At 35.8% G+C, this 27,993-nt stretch overlaps 1 long non-coding RNA gene across 1 annotated transcript in view; it reads left to right on the top strand.

Moving 5' to 3' along the window:
* The window catches only part of LOC125775832 (uncharacterized), a 207,430-nt gene that overhangs the window by 20,783 nt on the left and 158,654 nt on the right, over window positions 1-27,993 (top strand). The window contains exon 2 of the long non-coding RNA XR_007421396.1: window positions 2,274-2,300. This is a non-coding gene — a long non-coding RNA (uncharacterized LOC125775832). The remainder of the gene's footprint in view (window positions 1-2,273; window positions 2,301-27,993) is intronic.

The following is a 27,993-nucleotide window of genomic DNA, read 5'->3' as shown; positions in this document are numbered from 1 at the left end:
TTCACACTTCACGCAAGTGACATGTCTACTTCCCACATTTGGCAGCTCAAAATCGCAAGAATATAGCACTTTCTCCTCACATCAGTCGGCGCTCTATACTTCATATTTTTTGCACTGGCATAAAAAACTTAAAATAGACAACATGAACACTGCAAAAATGGAAGAAAAGTGAAAAGCTGCTGATATGACAAAAAAAAAAAAAAAATAACAACAGAAAATAAGAAAGTACAGTTATGGCTCATGAAAAACTGAAACTAAGCCGCCATCAACAACCCTGCCACCTTGCCAGACTCCCCTCATAGCCGTCTCCAATCAGCAGGCTTAAAAGCGGCTGTCATCATTTAGCCATCAAGCAGCACCAGCCGCCTCAAACAACAACAAATGCTAACAGACGTCAAACGGTAGGTTGGCTTGTAAAACAGAAAAAGAGATGGAGAAAGATGTAGAAAAAAACGCAATAAAAGCGGAAGTGTTGTAATGCTGGAAAAGTGCGAGTTTATCCACGTGATGACAATGTTGGTCGTCGCTTACTCCATCAACATATTCGCTTGGCATTTACTTTGCCAACTTTAGTGGCTTCAACGGCGCTTCACGGCCTAGTCATCGTCATCGTCGTAGTCGTCGTCATCGTTGCCGCCTCAGTTGACATTGGCCGTGGCAGTCGTGTGTCATTACCATAAAGCTCGCTTACGTTGTTGTGCTGCCTTTGTGGTGGTTTCTATTGCTCCATTCTCGCCTTGTTATTGTTGCAGTTATTAAGGCGTTTGTGTTTGGTTGACTAACGTCAGTCGCTTGATGGCTGCAATAGCAACAGACAACAGTTAACGGCTTTACTGGTTATATGTAAGGCTGTGGATTCGGTGGATTGTGGTGCGCAGTTGCATTGCATTGTAGTTGCATTATTTTAATGGAGAAAAAAGCTGTAAAAAGATGTATAAAAATACATATATCAGACCAATGTCCCACACAAGCGTATATTTTCTCTATTTTTGTTTGGATCCTTTCTAGATCTCTTACAAATAATACGTTTACCTCAAAGTCTATCCATTATTTGACTTCTATATTGAGCCTTAATCTGCTACTGCTAACTCTGAAAGAACTATGGATAACCTTTCTGAGTCCATTTAGTGACGTGATGAACTTGTGCTGAGCTAAAAGGTTAGGTTCTGAACTCTTCCTTCAAGTCTATGTTACTTTTTCAGAAGTTTCTAGTATATAATATTTATAAAAATATATTTGAAAGCTTATCGAAGTATTTTAAGATTGAATTTTTCAAATAAATTATGTTCTACTAGGTAAAGTAGATACTTTTATTCGATGAACTTACTGCCATTCGTATACAATTCATCCAATTCGTAAGCTTAAACCATGAAAGCTTGAATTTTTCTATAATATTATTTCTTTAGTGAGAGCTTCCACTTGGCGAAAGCTTTTGAAATGAAAGTTCAACACCTCTAAGCTTGAGAAAAGACTTTCTCGAAGAAGTTAACCTTATTTATATTTATACTTATGGATGATCTTTATAAGCTCACGATCGTCGCGATTAAAATATCAATTAAATAGTGACTTTCTCAATCTTTTTTTGAAATTCTAGTTTACTTTTTCAAAAGTTTCAAATGCCGTACTACATTTATATTGCCTATTGATGTTCGTTGAGGTAAAATATATGTTTTCCTGATCCATTTCAACTAGAAATGATATACAATATTATTTCTATAGTGAAAGCTTCTACTTGGCGAAAGCTTCTGAAATGAAAGTTCAACACCTCTAAGTTTGAGCGTTTTTTCAAAGCTTCTCCATGCCTTCCTCAAAGGACCAAATTGTATTATACAGCTTTTTTACAACTACAACAAGCTGAAAGCAAGTGAATATATTGAAAATATCTTCGAGCAGCCGCTCATTTTTTAAAGCCCAAAAATAGTTTTATCGCGATTCTTACCGAAACGCTAAGTTTGTAATAAAAAATTATCTTAGAAATTGTAGGATTACTTTAATTACTTAAGAGTTGCCATTTTTAATAGCTTTATATAATTCTAGAAACCAGTCCTTTTCATCCTGGTATGTTTACGTCTAATTCCTCCCTTTCAGAATTTGAAACTCTTGCTCCTAATGTGCTTTAAATTGCATCTTTTTCTTTATACTTTACTTTCGGAAAATTTTAAAATTATATTTTAATAGAAAACACAAAGCCCTTCATATCATTTTACCTTTATTTATCACTTTTTCTAATCAATTAATTCGACACTTAATTCCATTTTCTTTTATTATTGCAGATAAACAATTTGGCGTCGCTCAAACAGGTGAGTTCGTTTGCAATATAAATATGCATTAAAATTATATATTGCCAACAAAGACAATATTTCGTGAGTTTTTACTGTTATGCTTGTAATCACAATGAAATTGATGCTCTTTGCAATCCAAATTCGAACATTTCAATACAAGATGATGGCTAAAGAAATACATTTTCGATAAAAAATGAATTTCGGTCATAAAATGCAGCTGTAACTCTGCATAAATGTTCCCCGAAATTCACGTTCGATTCGCAATTATATTGCTGTGCATATATTTATTGCCAGTTTTCTTGATTTTGTTGTTATTTATTTATTTTTTTTTGTTTTTGTTTTTCTCACAAATCCTTTTCAAGTATTGAGATTTGTCAGCATCATCTTAAGCGCTCATAAAACTTTTGCGTAAACATTTTTATTGCATTAGAGGACACTCAAAAAAGAATACTACACTGAGAGAAATGTTGCGGTGTTACTAAGTTTCATGTTTTTAGTAAATAAAGTAGGTTTAAATAGTCCATTGGTTAAAGTGAAGCTTTAACACAAAAGAATTTTTGGGATGAGAATGAAGTAGATTATAATATAATAAAATGATATAAAATAAAATAAAATAAAATAAAATAAAATAAAATAAAATAAAATAAAATAAAATAAAATAAAATATATAACTTAACTTAACTTAACTTAACTTGACTTAACTTAACTTAACTTAACTTAACTTAACTTAACTTAACTTAACTTAACTTAACTTAACTTAACTTAACTTAACTTAACTTAACTTAACTTAACTTAACTTAACTTAACTTAACTTAACTTAACTTAACTTAACTTAACTTAACTTAACTTAACTTAACTTAACTTAACTTAACTTAACTTAACTTAACTTAACTTAATTTAACTTAACTTAACTTAACTTAACTTAACTTAACTTAACTTAACTTGACTTAACTTAACTTAACATAACTTAACGTAACTTAATTTAACTTAACATAACATAACATAACTTAACTTAGCTTACCATAACTTAAATAAATAAAAATTCTAATTGCACAACAAAAATCCCAGTGCATGCAGTAACGTATAACGTGATCTTCTTTCTGTACTTATTTGCTAAATTCTGCTACCATCTCTCCACTTGGCAGCACTGTATCTGCTCCATAACTGTTTCACCGCTAACCTCTGCATATCAACGCGTATAACTTCACCACCTTCACCGCCGTTGTTAGCATCAACAACTGCGTCATTTTGGCAATAATCTGCGTGGATTATGGCGGAATTGGAATATCGTATAAAATTTTCATACGTGATTTGATTCTCAAATTTGGTGCTCCGACAAAGCGTTTCTTTTTTCGCAACTGCGAACTCAAGTGCAGAAATTTTTGCATTTTTCCCCAGTTAGCCAAATATTATATTAAATTTTTTTGCGCTCGTGTTTTCGTTGTTCTAGTTTGTTGTCGATAGCAAAACATCGATGTGCAGGTTTGTTGTTTTTGCTTTTTCACTACATGCCATAGCGGGATTCGGCTCATTCTTGGATTGTTAGTGATTTCGGTTTCCTTTATGAAAGATCGTAGGTAGCCACGTGTGCTGTCTGTTAGAACGTCGGCCGCGTAGTCTGCCGTTCGAGCTCTCGCTCTTTTACCTTCACTTGCTAGTTTTTGTTTTTTTTTTCTCGCACTTGACTCGCAGCAAGGCTTTTAATATGATTAATGTGCGCTTGACGCGCTATGCTTTTCTTATTGTACTTTGCCTAACTTTTTGATTGTCTTCAGTAAAAGCACATACACACACATGGACAGTCTTATGCTTTTACACATTTAGACATGCATTTGTTGGTGGCTTTGTATTTGTTGCAAACAAAAATATTTGCACGTAACGTCAAAACCGCCAGCAACTTGGCCAACACAGCGGGCGGTCCAACCAAACAGCACACACACATACACATACATGCGTACCAGTTTCATGCAGTGTTTGAGTTTTGCCATTCAGTTAATCGTTGCATATGCCAGGGCGCTGAAGTTCACACAAGCGAAATACGCGCAATCACACACACAAATTTATATATGAGACTCATTTCATTCCCAACGCAGACAATGTTGACTGCAGCGCAGCGCACTTTCTTGTTATTCTTGTTATTGTCGCCAGCGCTGTCTATCGCGTTGACTCAACTCATCTTCTCCACTGATTTGCGCTTTTGTTCTGCTTCTATGCATGAGTCTTGCGTTTATTCTAACGCGTGTTGTCATCGTTTTAAGTGGTGTAATTTACAAAAGGATTATACAAGCGTCCGGAAAGGCGGCGCGTTTGGAAATAGAAAAGCTGAGCCGCAGGTCTGGTGGTTAAAAAAATATACGCGCGGAACAACAGTACAGCACCAAAATCCCTTATGCTTTCCATATGGCAGACTTTATTACATCTTCTCGCTCTCCAACCCATCTACCACTTGCCACGCGCTACGTGGCGAAATTACGGCTAATGCGTTTCTCGCTTGGCGTCGTCTTCATAAAATTTCCTGCCAACCACTCGACTATGGGAGTCATCAACACAGCGGGTGTCTGCGCGCTGATTTAAGCAACTTTCTTTTTTGCTTTCCAACGCTTTTTCCACTTCTTTTCACAAGTGTAATCTTTGTGTCTTATCCAACTTCCCTTTCATTTGGCAGATTCTTTTTCTACTTCATCTTCTTCATGCACTAATCCGCGCCGCCGTCTGTGGACTGCCATTTATGGACTGTGTCTTGCGCCGCGTGTGTCAAAATAATGATTCCACTTCTTGTTGCAATTCTCATTTTTCACTTTTTTGTCTCTTTGCTTTTGTTATTTCTTTTATATTACATGCGTGTGCCTCGAATATGAAATTAAATTTTACGCCTACTCTTGCTCGGAGCATGAATTTGCATCTTTGTTGTATTTGTATATATTTGCATTTGTTTTTGTTGCTTAAGTTCTTTTTTGTCGTTGTTGGCTTAACGAGAAGTTAAAATGTACTTAACGCTGAGATTTGCTGTCAACATGGCTGTAATGGCGTACAATATGTGTGTGCTGGCGCTCATATTAATTGACAATTTCATTTTCATTTCCTTTAACTGACAAAGTTAAGTAAATAAGAGATGAATTTGGGAATGAGTTAATAAAATTTGGAATCGTTTGGTTTTAAAATTACGAAAAAGTTCTGCCTTTAAGTGCAAACTGATGCCGCTGACTTCATATATGTTTGGTATGTAAATACAGTATAATTTTTACCGAAACAAAAGTTGTTATATAATTTTGTGAAACATGGTCTTAAATAATCCTTTTTTTATTTTCGAATATAATAATAAACAAATATTCGCTCTTATTATCTTCACTCAAATTATTTTTCGTTGGGCAGTCTAAATGGCTTTGTCGAACATCTTGGGTAATATAGCGACGGATTGCTTATGTTCTGTATTCCGCCGAATACACATTTCTTTCTTCTTTAAGAAAAATGTGCACCTACAATGTTAAATACCATCAACAGTACCCCGAAATACCTTCATGGTATATCCTGTGCTGATGAGGATCTAAAACCTGAGGTCTTCCTCTAGCAGTCCTTGAAAAAGTGGAATAGTCTACGGCAGTTATGTGTTCTGGCCCATACAATTGTCTTGCCTTTTCGCTTATTTCTATTTCTATTTCTATTTCACTGGCCGTCCAGATGATTTTTACTGAGTTCCCCACTGAAAGTCTAGTTATTGTCTTAGATTTTGATGATTAGAAAAACTGAGTTAGCTTACGTCGTAGGCCAACGAGCCACGCATAGATCTGTTATAGTTCTTTGTGATACCAAATGAATTGTCGTTACGAAGTCTATGAGGACTAATCATTCTTGAGGATGCCAGCGCTTGACGCGAGTTTTAACAGACTCAGTTGCCTCACTACTTATTCAAGTGTCTTAAACTGTGGCCCTTAAATGTTTGATGTGGTACAGTACAAGTGCGCAAGAGATGCTTCAGTATTCCTCGGTGCATTTATCTTCACATTTCCTGCAGTGTTTTTGATCTGTCAGCCCCATTCTATAGGTAGTGCACTAGACTGTGAGCAGTGAGTATTTCAACTCATTCCTACAGTTCTTCTGTCGAGTTTCAGTGCGAACTTTGTATATTAGTGATCTATCATTTTGAACAAGACTTTTGTAGTTTTTCACACAGGAAGGTCATTCCATTACGTTTGGATTTTCCTTGCTTCGCTCCTGTTAAGATTTTCGTATAGTCAATGCATTGGTTTACCAGTTTTGATTACGTTTTCGGGAGACAACCGTAGATCAATCTTGTCAATCTCGTCCACTATCCCATTGCCCTTGATGGCTTTGTAATCTGGCATCGAGTAGATGTGAACTGCTGCTCTAATTTCAAAGACCCTGACCGAAATGCGAAGCGAGGTGAAAGCTTTGATTACTGCTTGGCTGTCCATTTAGATGTTGATTCTAAGGTTGGGGCTGATGCTTTGAAACTAGCTCCGTTTCTTTTTCAATTGCAAAGACCTCTGCTTGAAATATACTGCAGTGGACTATACTCTGGACAGTATATCGCCGCAACAACTTTGTTCTTCATTTTCGACCCATCTACTAAATATAAATATTTAACATGTTGCACGCAGTTGATATCTCTTGACGCCACCCTTTTCTATTCATACTTTGAACCATCTTTCCCAATTGAAAAGTGGAATCATGTAGTCGGTACTGTGAACTATACCCGAAAGATCTATATATAAATTCTCCTGTAGCCAGTATAGTTTAGATTTCTCGTGCGGTTTTCAGCAGGTCTATGAGTGACATATCTAGCACGACTAAAAGCCGCTGTTGCACTGCTTATTTAAGCTTCCTTTATGCACAGCACAGCGAGCCGCTGAACCCTGTTCATTGTCTTGTGGTTGTTAGATTTTTGTAAGCCTGTCCACCACACTATTGCACCTTAGAGCAGAATGTGTCTTACAACCGTTGTGAACCATCAGTGCATGAGAGAGTGAAAAAGCCCCCGGTTTGTGTCGAGCCAGTGCCTTCATGCAAATAGAAATTGTTGGCTTTTCGTACTCTTTTTTTCACATTGTGCTTCCACAACAGTTTGCTGTCTAAGACTACCCCCAAGGTAACATATTTGGCTTGGTTTGTGAGAGGGAGTTGATCCCCATTTATCAGAGGGAGCCTTCACGGATTGATCTAAAGCTAATCATCATAAAATTTGGTCTTCAGTGGAATCAAGCTGCAATTCTAACTAGATCTGGGTCTTACCATAGTTATAATAAAAATTAAATACGCTTAACTTACATGCAAAAATATTTGTAGATAAATATCATAAAATTGTTGAGTCTGATGCAATAATTGTCACAGAGCAATATTTATAAAAATACATTCTGGGGTTTTTCATAACCAAGAACTTTGTAACACCCAGAAGAAAACGTCGCAAATCTCATAAAACAGAAATATTTGTTTTCGGGTTTCTCTTTTGATGCTCAAATTCTGATTCATCTTCCATCTGTCTGTCTGTATATATGTGAACTAGTCCCTCAGTTTTTGAGATATCGATCTGGAATTTTCCACAAGTTCTTTAAGGTGCAGTAGCTCGTCGGAACCGCCGATCAAAATCGAGTCAAGGTATTTTTTGTATTTGAGAAGAATATTGTACATAGCTTCGATGCAACCTAAATTAACATCTCTTTTTTACAACAACAACAATAACATTATAAATAATTATTAAAGAACTATATTTTTTTCGTTTTCGTTAATCTGCTTATCGCCCAGCTTTACTAATTGAGTCAATACGAAACAAGTATTATGCCGTTATTCCCTTTTAATAAGCCCTTTGTAGCTTTTGTGTGCAGCCAGAAAAAAGGGAAATAACTAATTAAGTAATTAACGGGCTTAATGTGTATTACAGTTACATGGATTTTTATGCAAATAACAAACTTTACTAACTTTGTGCGTGTATACACCAATAAATGTATGTATAGTTGTGACTTTGATATGTTTTCTCTAGCTGGAGGTTTGCGCGTGGCTGTTATGCTATAATCTCAAAGGTTCGAAACGACTTTTTTTGAAAAATATTTAAAAAAAAAAATATTGTTTAGAAGCTTTCAAGTCCTTGCGGTAATAATAAGTCATCGTTAAAGCACTTCTCCAGTCTTTTTATACCAAGGAATCCACCAATCTCTGTCATCTGACTCACGCCTTCGCAGCAACCCGGCCACAACCCGTCAGCACTGTGCTTTGCCGCACATTTATTTCCCACTTTATTATTAGTATAATGCGTTCATAAATCGATTGTGCCGCGCAGCTGCTAATTACATATGCAAAATGGATTTGCATATTCCACCAAAGCAAACACATATGCGTATCCAAACACCAGCACACACACACAAACACGCACGCATACACATATGCCGGAAAATAGCCAAAACACATGTATTTACTGCTGCTTGCATATGTGTTTGTTTGCTTGTTTGTGTATTTTTCGTGCTTTGCCATTTTAAATTCATTTCTGCTTCGTTGGCTTTCGTTTACCTTTGCGTTCGCTTTGTTGCTATTTTCCTTTGCACTTAAATAAATTAAATTGTCAATGATTTGCAAACAACCGCAAAAAGTAAACAACTGCACAAACAAGCAAACAAATGTCCGATAAAAAATTGGAAGAGCGAAAAAGTGGGAGAGCGCACACACACTCACGTTATTAATGCATGTGCATTGAACAAATGCTGGAATTAAAAAGCTAAAAACATATTTTTTTGCCACAACACAAATAAACAACTTGCAGTGTGTCGTCTGGCCGAGTGTTGGTGGCGATTGTGGCTTTGGCTTTGGCGATTGCAGTGGCAAGGACTGTGGCGAGTTGAAAAGTGTAGACATGCAGTACTGCATTGATATTTTGAGAACGAGGTATTTAAGAGTTGGGCATCTACCAGGTTGTTCAAAATTTTTGTCGTTTTATAAGAGAAACACAATTTTAAGATTCAAAATACACTTTATTATTCAGTATAATCTCCCTGAACATTAACACACTTTCTCCAACGATCCTCCAATCTGTGGATCCCATCTCTGAAGTGAGAATCCGGAAGGTCGGCAAAATACGCTACAACAGTCGGCATGATCTCTTCATTTGATGAAAAATACTCCAAAAACTCGAACTTTACCCTTTGTCAAAATGCTCTTGTGACATGGTGCATTGTTCTGATGAAAAAGGATTTTTTACTTCTGCAAACCGTGTATTTTTTCACCAATTTTTTCCTTCAACTGGTCCAAAAGGTTACAATAATATTCAGAATTAATTGTTTTACCAGTTTGCAAGTAATCCACAAACAAAATTCCTCTCGCATCCCAAAAAACTGATGTCATAACCTTCTTGGCCGATTTCCGGACACGAACTCGTTTCGAAGCCGAACAACCAGGTTCACACCACTCTTTAGCCTCTTGTTTTGATTCAGGATCATGGTGATAGATCAATGTCTCATCCATAGTGATGAATCGACTCACAAAATTCTTTATCCCTTTTAAAACGTTCCAAATGTTGCTAAGAAAGTCGCATTCGAAAGTGTACAAAGCTCTCTAAAACCCGAAGTTTTTCTTAAAATAGGGCTCACACTGCCTAATGAGATGTGTAGAGCATTTAATAAATCTCTCTCAGTCAATCGACGATCTAAAAATATGTTAATTTAAAAAATAAATAATTGAGTTAATATATACTATAATCTTAATTTTTGCTAATGTGTAAGGTTCAGCGTAAAGTAGTGCGTAGTAAAATTTGACAATTTTCAGCAACAACAATAATGTGAAGAACTTTCGTGTTGGACGAAGAAGTACGAGGTCTTGCAATTGTTAAATGAGTGGAGTATATGAATAGTATGTCTATGTATTGTATTACAACAATGTCCTTATCATGTGGCTTTGGACTATTTATGCAAAGGGTATTTCAAATAGTGTGCAATAGTGAAAAGTGTTGTGTTGTTAGCTTAAAATTTGTTTTGAATAATTATTGAAGTTAGTTTTTCATAATTTTAATTATTTTTTAAATAAGTGAGGAAGTGTTCAAGAGTGAAAAGTGTTATTTAAATTTAATCTAAATAGGAGATAATACTTATCAACGGGGGAAATTATTGTGCTACGCATACTTCTTAAGGTAAGTTTATCATGTAAAAGTTGCTACTAAGGAAATATTTATTTACTCTTTTATGTAACTATTTTATTATTATGATTATTAAATAGTGTCCAAAAGAGCTTTAGTGTATTTTTTTTTAAATTTTCAAATAAACGTTCCAATTGTTTTCTGTCTGAAAATTCAAAATGAAAATTCTGAAATGCTTACATATGTAGATGAATTTCATAACCAACATATGTATGTATACACAAGATTATGTATTCAAGTCTTAACTGATAAATGAAGTTGTCGGTGTAAACTCTGTTAAACATTCTGTCGAAATTCTTCTTTTTTTCTACTGCCTTATTTGATGTCGGTTGTCTCCGATTCACCATTACTCTATTCATTTCCACTTTCGCTCTGCTATTTAGTCAAAAATTATATATCTGTATATCAGTAACTGGCTTTTAAGCTAAATTGGGTGTGAGAGAGTATGTGGATACCTCGTTTGAAAGATTTTTCCTACCTTTCTTCCTTATATTTATATATTTTTTGCACATGAATAACGCCATTTGGTTGTTTGATTTGGCAATTGAAGGCAAGAATTATCCAAAACATAATTTAAAATGCTTTTTTTTTGGAAATTTAAGGAAGAGTTATACTTTAGTTTACTATACAGCACCTAACTAATTGATGCACAAAACAGATCCAAACTCAAAACTGAAGAAAAAAGTCTCGTTTAAATTTTATGTGCCAGTAATTAAAAGCTGGAAAACTTAATAGCGTTAATATATGTTTTGAAGAAACCAATATTACTTCGAGAGTGGTGTTTTTCACATGATAAACTATCCACCGATTACAAAGCAGTTTAATCGAAAGAATTTCATTTATTACGTCCTTACTCTAAACCTCACTTCAAACCAAATCACATTATTTTTTGCAAGTTGCCAGTGTGAAGCTATCCTTTATAGCCGTATTGAATTCCCTGCTAACATACGATTCAATATGTCCTTGTAATTTCACATTACAAACACACGCACATGCGCACAACTCGAAAACATGCACATAAATCCATAAAAAGTAAATTCATAATCCAGTATGTGTGTGTGTGCTCACATTTTTACTGCCTTCTTCTTCTTCTTTCATATCCTTTTCAATCGTTTGCTTAGTTATGCGCTCCGTTCTCCTTGCCACTTTGTTGCCGCTGATGCAGACATTTATCATATGCCTTTGCCTTTGTAAACAATTGTTTGTGCCAATAGTCAAATATCATAAAGTTATGTGGACAGACGGAAAGGCATACGGACCAAAACAAACAGAATTTACCATCGCCGCAGTTAGAGACGAAGGGCCAACTGACTCACACTCGCATTCAAAGCAAATCATTGCATTTGCATTCACTCACACACACAAAAATACATATTTCGTATCCTTTTTTGCTGCTGTGTGAGAGCTCATTAGCATAAAACATGAATGTTTACTTTGTTATGTGCCCCCACCTACCACTCAGGCAGCAGGCAGGCCCCGCAGCAATCATTTATGAGCATTTTGTGTTTTTGCCATTTTTATACTCTCGCAACAAAGTTGCTAAAGAGAGTATTATAGTTTTGTTCACATAACGGTTGTTTGTAAGTCCTAAAACTAAAAGAGTCAGATATAGGGTTATATATACCAAAGTGATCAGGGTGACGAGTAGAATTGAAATCCGGATGTCTGTCTGTCCGTCCGTCCGTCTGTCCGTCCGTCTGTCCGTCCGTCCGTGCAAGCTGTAACTTGAGTAAAAATTGAGATATCATGATGAAACTTGGTACACGTATTTCTTGGCTCCATAAGAAGGTTAAGTTCGAAGATGGGCAAAATCGGCCGACTGCCACGCCCACAAAATGGCGGAAACCAAACACCTATAAAGTGTCATAACTAAGCCATAAATAAAGATATTAAAATGAAATTTGGCACAAAGGATCACATTAGGGAGGAGCATATTCCTTTCTAATTTTTTTGGAAAAGTGGGCGTGGCCCCGCCCCCCACTAAGTTTTTTGTACATATCTCGGAAACTACTATAGCTATGTCAACCAAACTCTATAGAGTCGTTTCTTTTCGGCATTTCCATATACAGTTCAAAAATGGAAGAAATCGGATAATAACCACGCCCACCTCCCATACAAAGGTTATGTTGAAAATCACTAAAAGTGCGTTAACCGACTAACAAAAAACGTCAGAAACACAAAATTTTACGGAAGAAATGGCAGAAGGAAGCCGCACCCAGGCTTTTTTTAAAAATTGAAAATGGGCGTGGCGTCGCCCACTTATGGACCAAAAACCATATCTCAGGAACTACTCTACCGATTTCAATGAAATTCGGTATATAATATTTTCTTAACATCCTGATGACATGTACGAAATATGGGTGAAATCGGTTCACAACCACGCCTTCTTCCAATATAACACTATTTGAATTCCATCTGATGCCTTCCATTTATAATATATACATTAGGAACCAATGATGATAGCGAAATAAAACTTTACAAAAATACGGTATTTGAGCTGAGGTATCCCTTGTGGAAAAATTGTCGTGATCGGACTATAACTTTTCAAGGTCCCTGATATCGAACACGAAGAACTCAGTGCCTAACCTAACCTAACCTAATTTTCCACCGAAAATATCGGTAAATCTCTCAGAATTTAATTCTAATTAATTTTACAGCAAAATAAAAAAATATGTAAATGACGGATAATGAAATCTCGATTATCACTTTATCATGCGAGAGTATAAAGTGTTCGGTGACACCCGAACTTAGCCCTTCCTTACTTGTTGTTTACTGATTTTTGATCAACTTTTTGTCACATTATCGCTTTATGCTCAAATTTGTGCGCTTTTAATTTGTGATAAAAAATGAAAGTTTATTGAAGGCTTTCGATGGACGAACGGAACTTTTTGTTTAATACATACATATGTATGTCTGGGAGTTGAAATTGCTGAAAAAACTCACTTTTGATACTTTTTCAAAATTGGTAGTTTATATTATATTTTAATAAAGTCATATTTTAGGTTTGTAAAGGATTTTTTTGATTTGTGAAATGCTAATTATTTAATAAATGTTTTGATTATCAAATTTTTCGTCTAAAAAAAAACAATCTAGAAAAATTTGATCTAACAGACTCACTCTTTACCATTAAAAAAATTATTTCATCTACTCTCAATAAGTAACATTTAAAAATTATAAACTTTAATTTAATTCTTAATTTTGGCTGTTGAAATTTTAGTTTCTGTAGCTGAGCAGCTTAAGATCGCAACGCTTAAAACTTTCTTGCCTTTTATGACTCGGCTAATTCCGCCCACGCGTCGGTTGGGCGGGAGGAGGGTAAACGTTGGGTATTATTATATGTCATGTCATGCGCTTACGGTGCATTTTCCGAAGTGGATTTTTAAATTTCGAAAACAGAAAACAGTCATGTTTCATGTTTGACCAAAAAGTCAGTTAAAATTATGCTAGAATACTATGGTTATTTAGTTGTTTTGATAATGATCTAACATTCATACGGTGCATACTTAGAATACTAAATAAAACATGTTGAGTTGATCTATAAGAGATGTTGAAATGCTGGGCTATCCTTCTGAAGCCAACATAACGATTTTCAAGCAGTATTCCTTTAACTCTTTCAATATTTTCATCATTAAGAGATGTGTATGAACGACTCGCACGACGACTTACCCACCTTCACTTTGTGGCACTCAAATGTTTGTGTTCGTGACAAAGTACTCTTACAAAAACACTTCTCGAACATTTTCAAAGATTCCGAAGTCGCGGTTCCCTTTCACACATAACATTTCAACCAATATAATATTTATAATTGAAATCTTTGGGATTTGAATGTGACTTATTGTAACTAGTAGATAAATTTTTTAAAATTTTATCCTTGTAAAAGGTGCATGTCTTCGCTAACGTATATATTATAGAACCAATTGAAATAAACGTATATTTGTATACATTTTCGAATTAGTTCTACACTGGTACTTCTATTCTGCTCATGGAAAGTTAACATGAACCTCAGACAGTTAAGGCTTGATTAAAATGGAACGTGCCACGATAGAACAATATGTCTTCATTAGTGAGCAATATTTCAAAAAAAAAGCGAAAACTTGGCAAATTGCCTACAAAATATGGTCTGAGTAGTGTTTTAACTTTGTCAAATGTTTAAAAAAGTATAACCTTTCTTCCTGCTACTAACCTAAGTTTAGGTCAGAAAGTCGATCCTAACAAGAGTCTCACTTTGACAGCTTAGCTCGCTGATCTGTTAGCAGTTTCGGTTATATTTTCTGGTTCGCCAAAGGTAAACTGTCAAGATATTTCCTCCTCAGTCTTGCAAATGCTGGACATTGGAGGGGAAAGTGCCCAGATGTTCACACCTCACTCTGTCCCCTAGAACTATGACAACTAGCGTTCGACAAGTTCTTTAGCCTTATCGTACTACTTATTGTCCAATTATACTCTTACGATTGGAGCAAGATGATCTTTACTAAGGTCATCGACGACCAGCGTCTGCTAGCTTTCTCCATTTGTCTAGTGCTAGACGGCAAGACGCCCATGGAAGACCAACTCGTTTCCATTCAGATGTGAACGGAGCTCTCTTCGGCTAGTACATCGACTCCGTTGGCTCCTGAGAAATATTTTTCTTACTAAAAAAAGCTATTTTTAAAGAAATACTCAGTAATTTATAATAAACTTAACAACAAAATTTATTAACATAGAAACGATTTAAATATGCTCACTTCACTATCTTTATAGACAATATTTGTCGTACCATAACCCCTTTCTATTGTTTACTTATCATATACTTACGGCTCCATTCTCAACCTAAAATAATAATCTAATATGCTCATGCCATATACTTTTTTATTATTATTTATGTACATGTTTTTCGATATTTTATTTTTTGTCGACTTCCTCTATTATTTAATTAAATATGTGCAAAATATCATTTACAGAGTATTTGTTCTGTGCATTTACGGAATGCATAAATATAACGGGTGATTTTTTTGAGGTTAGGATTTTCATGCATTAGTATTTGACAGATCACGTGGGATTTCAGACATGGTGTCAAAGAGAAAGATGCTCAGTATGCTTTGACATTTCATCATGAATAGACTTACTAACGAGCAACGCTTGCAAATCATTGAATTTTATTACCAAAATCAGTGTTCGGTTCGAAATGTGTTTCGCGCGCGTGTTTTGTTCAGCGATGAGGCTCATTTCTGGTTGAATGGCTACGTAAATAAGCAAAATTGCCGCATTTGGGGTGAAGAGCAACCAGAAGCCGTTCAAGAACTGCCCATGCATCCCGAAAAATGCACTGTTTGGTGTGGTTTGTACGCTGGTGGAATCATTGGACCGTATTTTTTCAAAGATGCTGTTGGACGCAACGTTACGGTGAATGGCGATCGCTATCGTTCGATGCTAACAAACTTTTTGTTGCCAAAAATGGAAGAACTGAACTTGGTTGACATGTGGTTTCAACAAGATGGCGCTACATGCCACACAGCTCGCGATTCTATGGCCATTTTGAGGGAAAACTTCGGACAACAATTCATCTCAAGAAATGGACCCGTAAGTTGGCCACCAAGATCATGCGATTTAACGCCTTTAGACTATTTTTTGTGGGGCTACGTCAAGTCTAAAGTCTACAGAAATAAGCCAGCAACTATTCCAGCTTTGGAAGACAACATTTCCGAAGAAATTCGGGCTATTCCGGCCGAAATGCTCGAAAAAGTTGCCCAAAATTGGACTTTCCGAATGGACCACCTAAGACGCAGCCGCGGTCAACATTTAAATGAAATTATCTTCAAAAAGTAAATGTCATGAACCAATCTAACGTTTCAAATAAAGAACCGATGAGATTTTGCAAATTTTATGCGTTTTTTTTTAAAAAAAAGTTATCAAGCTCTTAAAAAATCACCCTTTACAATAATTCAGGCGCAAATGACAAAAACAAAGACAAACGAAAAAATAGTAATAATTGCGACACTGTGATTAACAACATTTTTATGCTAATTCCGGTTATAAAATAGCAAAATGTTAAAAAATAATCCTTAAAACTTACACACAAAGTTATATATATATTTTAAATGGTTTGAAAATATCGTGTAAAATTGCATTTGAATTGGAAAGGTTATTAATATTTAAAATTTTGTGTATATTTTTGTGTAATATTGCTAAAAGTCTTCAATTTAAAATTGTGATATAGTCAAAAGAATTTTTAAACGATTAGTTTGTTTGCCAGACCTTCTTTCATTATGTGATAGTATTTTGTTAAAATAGAGGAAAAAGTTAGTTAAAAAGTACCATATGCAGTACTTTGTTTAGCAAATTAGGATGTAGGAGTTATCCGATTTTATAAGACAGCAAAGCGCCTTGTGGCCAATACCAACTTGTTTAGGCGTTTAATTTCTACTCCCAACAGCTCGGTGGGATATCTGGAAGTGTGAGCTCTCAAGTCTGTGATCTAGCAAATGCGATAAAATCAAGAAGGAAGTGTTGAGATGTCACCTTCTCACATTCTTTTATACAACTTATGCAGCTGGCGTCCGGAAAATTTTCGCGATGAAGCCTGAAGGGAAATGGCATTTTAGAGCTCATACTTTAAAGAAGAGGGTGGCCTTACTGAGGGCAAAGAGCTCACTGCATCTAAAAAATTCGATCTTGAGCCAAATGAACCGACTAGCGCAGGTCAATCATTCGTGAAAACCATCTATCCAGTACTAGAGCACACGAGGAGAGTGGAGCATTTACTCGTCGACATTCTACTGATAGCAGTATTATGGTGTTTTCCCTTGCTCGTTATCTTTAAAGTTATCTTCGTTACCGCTGTGGCTTGTCACTAGTCTTATCACAAAGGGACTCTATGCGATTGATAACGAGCTTAGGTATTTCTTTATTAGCCTTAAGCGTACGGTTGGTGAAGATTGCTGAATGTTTAGACACATGTTCATTTGGAAACTCGGATTCTCTGAGTTTGATAGCAACTTTCGCAGTCTTTCACCTTCAGATGGTATTTATTGGCACTGTATGCAGAACGGTATTAAAAACCATGACTGGTGTGGACCTCAGTTTATCGTACATGCTGATGGCGCCGTTTTTCTAGCGCCATCCACTATATAAAGATCTCTTAGAAAATATTGGGCTTGACTATGATGTCGTAGAACGAGTCAACACTTTCGGTAAGAGATCACATCTTTTGCCAATGTCTCCTCTGCAGCATTGTAAACATTCTCTCCTCGATATTACGCTCCCATGAAAGCTTCCTCATCCGCGTAAGTGTTGCCTCAGGGATCTTGTAAAAAAATCATGGCAGTTTTATTTGGTTAATGAAGAGGTCACTTCGACTCAGCCAATTAAATCGGTACTCCAGAACCATGATCATGAGTGGCTCTATTGTCTGCATAAACAATCATCCAGCAGCTACAATCCTCAAATTTTTTTAGGAGTTTGTTAACGACCAGAAGGACATAATTTTCATTCATTCATAATCTCTGGTCTATAAAATATATACCATAAACGGCCAAAAGTAATCTTAACTTTTATACACATTTCTCATGTTTTTCAAAGCTTCTTCCACAACTAGAGTACCATATTCTTGCTCCCTCTCTTTCTCTAATCTTTTTTGTCCTCTCTTTTGTGATGACTGGTATTCGCTAATTCATTTTATTATACTTTTTTTGAGGTGTGAAGATTTCTTAAGTAGAGCTTACATTGATATTGATGGTCTAAAAGTTTTCAAAGACTCTGTAAGATAATTAAATGTAAGATAAATATTTTCTAAGTGAAAGACATTACTGCGAGGATACTATAGAACGAATATTTTCACTTTCCAACATATACTGATCAGTTCTTATATCAAAGGTAGAGTTCTTCAATATTTAATATCAAAAAATGAAACTAAAAATAAACTAAAATTAAAGCAAAAATTATAAAAATGCTTATAGACACACAATAATAATGATCAACACAAGTAACAATAACAACAGTTGCATACAATGCATTTGTTGTCAACTAATTTTCAAAAGCGCACTTGAAAAGCCCAAACCACACCGACAAAAAAAAGCAGAAATGTGGCAGACAAAACAGCAATAACAAAAAACGAAACAAAAAAGGGATATCATAGGAAACCCAAATCGAGGTATTCTAAAAAAGTTTAACACAAAATATTGCAACAAAATGGAAATACAGTTATAAGCGAAGAATGGCGAAAATTATCATACCTAAACAGTCCAGGCACTTGGTTGTTGAAATTTTGCTAATAGAGACTTGACTCGAGTGCATACAATGGCGGGCATATGAATATCTGTGTGTTTGTAATACTGTTTTGCCGCTTTGCTTTCGTTAATTTTGCACACACACACATGCAAAGCTGCTGTCACTAGCAGCATGAAATTGTTTTGGGCAAAGTGCCCAAAAAGTCTAACCATACATACTTACGTACGACAAAAGGAGAGTGCGGTGAGCGCATAAAGAAGCAGCAACCGAAAACCACTAGCCATTACCGTCAAGCCGGCTACCGACCAACTATTCAGCTAACCAAAACGGTCAACCAACCAAAAGACCAAACCATACAAATACAAATTAGTGTAATAAAACGTTTCATAAAATTTTTCGGTTAACAAATACCCATACATTTATCTGTATGTGTGCGTGTATATATGCATTTACTGGGTACATGGAGAGAAACTATGGAATTATTTTAATTTCTCTTTTTTGTGTGTCTTTGGTGGGTGGTAGTGTTCCTTGATATGCAGTAGAAACATTCTTTACGGTATGACCTTATCTTTTCATAGCCTATTTTGTAGCCCAGGCTTCAAACAATACATTTTTTTTTTATTCATTTTCACTTCGAAAGGAATAATTGGTTTTGGTTAGATCCTTTAAGTTTTCCAAATCAATCGCTTATGCCGCCTTCAGAGATTAAACGATCTTGCTTTGAGTAGCCGTTCGAGGTGGAATCGCTACATTTCTTCAGCATTACTTTCGTTGAAGGCGACTGAGAATATTCAACCTTTCCTTAGTTCTTCTGTATAATCTAGTTCAATAGTTTGATTTTCTCAGCTTTATATTAAAGAAAGAACAATCAAATTGTACCAAATTTCAAAACAGTTATATTTTTCTGGTGAAATGAGGATGAATGGCAGCCTCTTTGAGGAAGTTCCTTAGTTTAAAGTGTGCTGAATTTAGAAATAATGAAGAGGATTCAGGTTTTTAGGTCTAAATATTTAATATGTTGTTATTTTTGATCGGATTTCTTAGTTCTCTGAAAATTTACAAGACCAAAAATCTTCCGAGCAATCCACACTATTTTGGAGCTGTTTTAAAATTATATATTGGGGAAGACCTGACGCTTGGTATACGTACCAGCCTGATTCCTATAGCTTACACCAGCTTCTACGAGCATTTAAGCAGGCCATGACAAAATCTGAACAGAAAAGGCGGATGAGAAATACTTTTTTTGAGGACCCACTTCAGAACTCTGTAAAGATTTGTCTTAAGCTTCTTGCGCCTCAACTTTTTACTTACAGTATAGTCCGGGTGTTTCTACCAGAGACCTGCACGATTAAGGTAGGCATCGTACGATTACGTTACTAAGTAACACTTCTGACGATTACCACGATGCGAAGGTAACATTGCGTATCGGCATCGCGGCATCGTGGCATCGTACGATTACTATCTGGTATCGTCAATGGCAAATGAAACGAAGTTCTTTTCTTCGCGCACAATACTTATTGAGTAACATGCAGTGGTCGGCATGAGAGGATCTGTCACTGCGTTGGTGAGCACGAAAAAAAAGTAGCAAAAAGAGTAGCCCAGTGAGAAATTGGAATTAAAATTAAGCAAATTTTATAAGCAAAATTATAAAATAATAAAAATTAACAAAATGTATTTTAAGGATATATTCCCTATTATCTTTAAAAGACTTGGAACATAAAAGGCATTGCATGGCACTAAAGGCATTTAGAAACATAAAATATTTCTCGCAGGGCATATTTGGTTTTGCGATATAGTCTTACATGATGTTAATTCGTTGCTGGCTCGACAACGACTGGACGATAGAGCGTAAGCGTACGTGTGAAGTTAGTTTCCACAATTGTTCTAAGAAATGCCGACCACTGGTAACATGTTAGTAATCGGCGATGCCGCGATGCCGATACCCACGATGCCGATGCCCACGATGCCAAAGTACCGTTACGTAGCGTGTACTCGCCGCATCGGCATCGCCGCTTGCTAACATGTTACTTTTTTAATTACTCGTGCATTCTCTGGTTTCTACCTATGAAATTAAATAAACACTTGCTTCCTGGTTTGATCCCTGATCGATTTGGTAGCCCCGATAACTGGACAATTACTTTCTTTCATAAGTTAAACGAGTACAAACGATCTCTATAAGTCACTGATCTTTCTTTAGTACTTAGATTATTTTATATGGCAAAGCGCTACTGTGTCTTTTCCTCCCTTATAGAAGTAGAAGCAGTTATAGACCCAAGGAGACATAAATTAATGGAACTTGGAACACATTATATAAAAAAGGATTTTGCTCAATGTGCTCTCAGAAAGGTTAGTCTCTGAAAAAAGTTGGAATTTCAATATTTGAGAATTCCTGGAAGAGTGTAGAGAGTAAACTTTCTCGGAGCGCAATGGATCTAATGATTTCCTAAGTGTGACCGCTTGCGATCCGGGGCTCAGGCGCCTCCCTTTTAACCCAGCTTTTCTGTATAAGTGAGGCTTTAACCTCGGCTTATTCCACTAATTAGTTATAATGGGTGATCCATTTCGAGGTTCCTCTACTTTTTAAAGAAAAAACATAGTTTAATAGAAATATTTACTAATATTCGAAAAAAACAATCTTTGACATTTATTTTTCGAAGATCTTTTCTTTCAAATATTGGCCGCGGCTACGTCTCATATGGTCTATCCGTTGAGTCCAATTACAATAAATTTAATACATTTATTTTTCTCACTGTACAAATAAATACAATTGTTCGCTGGCGAACAACGGTAAAGTTCAAACTCACCACAGGCAAATAGACGGAACGAGAGACAGACAGACAACAGGCCATACAGGTTCGGTGATAGTTTTCATTGTGTCCTTATGCCTGTGCGGTGGACCCTATGCACATTTTATGTCGGCTTAATAGTTTTGTTTTCCCTGTGGTGGACCCTATGCACATTTTATGTCGGCTTAATAGTTTTGTTTTCCCTGTGGTTGCCAAATGGAAAGAGCGACTGATGGCCAAAAATAAAGAACAGCACGGCGAAGCACTTGTCTACAAACGCATGTGGAGGGTTGTTAGTGGAGACACAAGCATGCTTCTGTGTATGTGTGTATACTCCTGCAAGTGGATAGAGTCTCAAGCATTTGAGTAGCGGCAATGATGGAGCGCTTAATTTCTAAATATTTCTATAAAATGCCATGAAATACATGTGTAGCACTTGTATGGTGAATATACATATGCTTATGTGTATGTGTGTCTGTGTGTGTAGAAATTACAAGTGGTTTGATGGAGCCGGAAGTTAAACGGTAATTTATCGCAATGGCGACAACGACGAAGATGAGGGTATTAGTTTGCGCTAAGAATTTACCATTATATTGTATGTATATACATGTGTATTTGTGTATGTGTGTAAGAGGGTTAGCGTCGGAGGGCATAATTTGATAGTTGTGGTCGCCGTTCACAGCACGACTTCGGCGTGAGTGCGTTAAGTTGCAAGTGAAGCGGCGAAGTAGCAAAGCAACTTGAGGGAAGAAATGAAATTAAATGAAATGAAATTTAAGCAATGGAAAACGCTTTGCTGCCAGAATTGATGCTTAGTTCGTTAGGACGCTAGTTGACTGCCTTCCTCATCACCACCGCCACCAGGGAACAGCAATGTTGCCTAACCGCTTGAATGTGAAATTGTAACAGCCATAAACAAAAATGTCACTTAAATTATATTATCCGGCGAGGTGATGGTGTGAGTGTTTTAGCGTCGTTGACGCCGGGTCTGGGTCCGGGTCGCGGCACTCATGGAGTGCATGTGGTTTTGGCGGTCAAAATGTCGCACATGAAGGCGCAGCAGACTACAGTTGTCGCGCTTGTCAGCTGATTTATTTTTTGTGCTTGCTACGCTGGTCTCTGTGCTTTGCGTGCGCTGTGGCGTATACTTAACACGGCGATTCTTTCATTTGCTGGCGCTTGTGCGCTATGTAAGCGCTATCTCACAATGCATTTGGCAGCCTTCAGCGCTTCACAGTGGCAATGTTGACGGCGTCACAGCACTAGCGTGGACTATGTTGACTCCGGCGTCGACATGTCACGCTGCGTTGATCACAGCGTTGATTGCTCTGCTGCGGTGGCTGCCTGCCAACCAGCCGGGACAGACAGACGGAAGACCCCCAGCTTAGAGCTCGTATGAGTGCGGATAATTTATGAGATTAAGGGATGCGTGGCAATTTTTTTTTGCTTTGGTTTGAAGAGGGTCTTAGCGGTTTATTTTGAGAACGCAGTTTTGGCAGGGGTCTTAGTTTGTGGTTTTAAGGATATTGATATTCTAAGCATTCTTTTCAAACATTCTGGGTTTTATATGAACAATTTTGGTTTTAGTATGGTTCTATTTATACTTTAGGAACTATATAAATGGCCTTCTTCATATTTGTAATTCTGTTTATAGCTAGTTAAAAATTAGATCGCGATGCTTGTGAGTTTAACTTCCGACTAACGAATCTCTTATAAGTAAATGTACTCTACTCTTATATAATTTCACTTTGACTTAACTATCCGTGTAGAGTTGTAAACAGTTTCATAAATTCAGTTTCAGAAATTTTTTCGGGATCCCGAAATTTCCATAAAGTATATTAGCAATTTTTGGCTTGTTGTATATCGAACATTTTTTCTGAAGAATGCGTTTGGTTAATTAAAAAAAAATTCGGGATCCCGAAAAAAAGTTCGGGATTGCTTTAAAAACCTTTTTTTTTAGCGATTTTTAATGAGCTTGCTAAATTAAAAATATTTTTTCAAGTAATCCCGTGAAATTTTCGGGATCGAAATTTTTCTTAAGCTGTTATTTGATCAAATGCACTTAAATTTTAACTCAATAGTAATAGTTACTAAATTCAAACAGTTTTTAGAGCACCGAGTTTGCAAAAATAAATGTCAGTATGTGCCGAACACCAATGTCTTATTACAACTAAAGATTGGTTAATTGAAAATTTGTTTTTGTCTGTTTTTTTTTTAACTTAATTAAGTATTTACTAAGAAGTAGGATCTTCATGCACGAAACAAAAATGAAATTAGTCCTATGAACAGTACTGAATATGCCACGAGCTTCTCGGCATTAGCTGGCTCAACGTTATTTCCCTCAAGCAAACCGAAAAGCTAAAATACCAAGAAAAACCGAAACCAAAATTAAAAAAAAATCAAATATAATAGAAAAGTGAAAATGAGATTTTTATAAAAAGAGTGTGAGCACTTGCCAGCCTCACTCAACGAAGCGCAAAATTTCTGATTTCAGCCATTTAACTGTTGACTGGCATAAAATGACACTAGCACATTTGAAAAATCAGTTAAGTACTTAAGTAGTCAAGCAGCCATGCCATCGCCACTGCCACTCCACCTTTTGGTGCTTGCGATTGTCAAAGGTGGAGCCGCTCAGCCAAGCCAGACGACTGAATATTTTATTAGCAAAATGAAAGCGAAGTAAGAAAAACAACCACAACAACAAGCAACGAACAGTTGACAGCAACAGCAGACAACACGAGAATAAGTGCAACAAGCTGTGAACCAACGAAGCAACAGTCATTTTGCGCTCTGCACACACACATACACTCAGACTCTGCATGCAGCTTACGACTATTTCCAGACATTCAACATTCAGCATGTCGAGTTCATTGCTGGGCTGCTTGCTGCTGCTGCTGTGGCTGGCTGTTGCTGCTGAGTTAAGAATACAACAATAAGCAGATTTGAGGTAAACAACACCGACTGAGCTGACCAAAGCGCAGCACGAAAACAATCAAACAAACAAACAGCTGCTGCCATTGCTGTTGTTGTAATGAAGCAGACAAGTGTTGTAGTATGCTGTAGAAATGCCGAAATGTTTGAAGCACTGAAATGCAGAAATGCAGAATTCTACTGAATTGTCATGAAAATTTGTTGTTATAAATTATTTGAATTTGTTTTTGTATTTTTTGCTTTTATGCACATTTGTCTGTGTGTGTTTGGCCATTGTCGCTGGCTAGACGGGAAACAACGATTTTGCATACCGTCGAATTGTCCAAGCAATGATGTTACCTGCAAATCTATGCCAGCTACCTGGTGTGTAGGTGTGTATATGTGTGTGTAGGGAAACGGACTTACCGGAAGTTATGGTAATTTTAGTAGAAGTGGTTGTTGGTTCAAGCCTTTGCCATGTGCAGCGTTTGATTTTTAGTTCCATAAAGTATTTTACTCAACTTTAAAGAAAGCCTTAAATTTTTTTTTTTTTGATATGTTTTTAAAGTCTAAAACTTTCTTATAAATTATATTTATTTATCATATCCTACTTCATATCATTATTATCCATATCCTTCTGGAAAATATGCATAAATTTGTTTGTATTTCAAGTAAAATCGTTTTTGAAGTTTACTTAAAATCCTGACTTCTGTCGCGCCTATTCATCGCTTGGGAAGCAATGTCGTAGGTTTTTACTCAAAATTTTAGTTGTAATGACTTGTTTTGATTGGATGTGATGTTACTAGATCCATTTTCGTATATTATGGATATATTTATTCTTCTAATTAAGTGATGTGATATGACGCGATTTACTTATGTATCGTTTAGGATGTGATGAGTGATGTGATTGTTTTGTTCTAGTATGATGTTAAGTGCCATGATTTGTTGTTATTTGATGTGATTTTTGTTAATGTACTGCAATGTGATATAATGTGATATGTTATGACGTGATTTTTATGATCTAATGCCAACTGAAATGATATGATTAGATACATAGTGATTTACTGTAAATTATAATATAAAGTGACTTTATTAGTTGTTCTTTTCTATTCAATTAGTTACTAGTGTGACGTCACGTCACAGTGATACGATATTATATAATTTGTTTAATATAATAATATATAGTGATGAGTGAAGTGATTATTTTGGTATTAACTGCCGAGAGGACTTGATGTGATATCATATGATAATTTTTGTTTTGATGCTGTGACGTAGTTTGTTATTTGCTGCGATTTGTTATGTAATTTTATTTATTTTTATCTGTAATTTGAGTGGAAATGCTTTATATACCTTGCTATGGTCTGATCCAAAGTGAAAGTGAAGTGGTATGATATCAAGTAATTACTTTAATATCATAAAATGTAGTAATGAGTGATGTGATTGATATTAACTACCCAAAATGCCAACCTGAATGATAAATTATACATACATACATATATGCCGGACGCGATCCGGAATTCAAAGTGATATGCATGTGATGCGATTTTTTATATGATATAATTTGCTTTAAAGTAGAATGATATAAAGAGAAGATTGTTTTCATCTTACCATATAATAGATAATGTGATATCATGAGATTATTATTACATGATTTAACTTGTTATGATATCCAAGGTGATGTAGTGATGACGTATATGATTACTTTAGTATTAATAAATAAATATAAAATAAAGTGGCGTGATGTGATATGATATATAAAACGAATTTTTTCAGTTAAATGAAAAATTTGATGCTTTATTGATGAAGTAAATCCGTTAAGTGTTGTAATTTTTCTGTTGTGATGTGATTTTTACGATATGTTATCAAATGACGATGCGACATTGTATGAAGCGATTTTTTAATATGATTTTGAATGATGGAATGATATAAAGTAAAGATAGTTTTTTATATTTTCATTGAAAAATTATATGTTGAGATGTGATGTGTTTAATGTAATATTATATACCGATCAGTAATCTAATCGTTTTGCTATTATGACGTCTGTTTTGTTTCACTGATTAAAAAATGTTTTATGTGACGTGATTTGTTTGATATGAGTTCACATGATTATTTTTATGTCATATAACTTGTTCTATGATGTGTGTAATATAATATAATGTAATATGACGATTAGTATTGTGATTGCTTTTCCATAACGACGTGATGTGATATTATATGCTTTATTTGGTTTCAGTATGAGGGATATTATTTAGATGTGAAGCGACACGTTTTTTATAAATATCTGATATTGAACGTGCCCCGATTTTTTTGAAGTGTTTTTTACGATGAGTTTTCAAATCATAACTGGTGAATGGCATTACATGTGTTTTAATTACATTTTGTGGCAAAATTAGACTCATGATTTGTTATATAATATAGAAAAGTAATGATATGACGTGATTTGATGTTGCATTGGTGTTAATACGGGATCTACTGTGCCGTGATGTGAAATCGAAGAATATGGTCAAATAAGTCTTTATCGATTTAGTGTTGCTGTTGTTGTAATATTCGAAGCATGGTACCCAGTTGACAGTCCTTGGCCGGATAAAATTCCGGGTCTGTTCCGGTTACTAAATATAATATCTAAGACCCGACTGTCGTGGGAACAGATTCATTTAATGTCGCAATTATTGGTTGAACGTTCTAAAACGCATTAGATTCCCAAATACTCCACTTTTAACGTTTTGTATGACTGGTATGGAACAACATCAGAGTCATAGTCAAAAATGATTTTAATCTGGTTAGTCTTATTGTCAAGTCTACCTAACGTAGACCTATATCATTCTTTTTCCCTTAACATCTTAAAATTGTTTATTATATTTCAACTCTTACAACTCTTCTCCGTACTTGATGTACTTGCCCATGAAATTGGTTCCCAAAAAGTGAGGTTATGTCATTTCAATTTAAACTTTTATGTTTCAAAAGTAGTTGCTTTTATCATTGGATCATAAAATCATATGCTGATCTGCCATCTCTGAACAGACCTGTTATCTCTGATTGCTTTGACGAAAAATGTATTTGCCGGTGTGCTGTCTGAAAATCCAAAAATTAACCTTTGAAAATGTATGGAAAAGTCATCTCGAATTTTGAATACTTATAAACAGAATTTCCCTTGAAAACATATGCTCGAAAAATCCAAAATGTCGCTCATGATTTCACCACTTATTTCACATACACAACCCAAGCAAAGGAAAGTCAAAGTTTTGCCACCTCCCAGCCGCCACTCAAACATAATTCCAAAAGTTAAGTGCAAACAAAATGAGCCACCATTTTCCATTGTTGACTTTGCATGATTTTAATTTAAATTGACAGCGCAAAGACAGTTAAGCACTTGTGAAAACATTTTAATATCTCGTAAACCTCAAGAGACCAAAAACAAATGGCAATGGCGGCGTCAGTGGCAGTAGCAGCGACGTTGGCGGCGACGTCAATAAAAACCCAAAAGAAAACATAAACAAATGCGAAAATACACAAAATAAGCGCATACGAAAATATGCAAGGTAAATATGAGCGGAAAAGCCGAACGCATACACACAACCAAATGCACACACATACACAATTATAGCGTTGTTAGTCAGACAACAATGAGGCGAGCGTCGCCGGTTCTGAGCCAATAGATGGCCAAATCATTTTTAAG

The sequence above is a fragment of the Bactrocera dorsalis genome, chromosome 1 (assembly GCF_023373825.1).
Source record: "Bactrocera dorsalis isolate Fly_Bdor chromosome 1, ASM2337382v1, whole genome shotgun sequence".
Classification (NCBI taxonomy): domain Eukaryota; kingdom Metazoa; phylum Arthropoda; class Insecta; order Diptera; family Tephritidae; genus Bactrocera; species Bactrocera dorsalis.
Note: the sequence above shows the minus strand (reverse complement) of the source record. Positions and strands in the feature narration are given on the sequence as shown.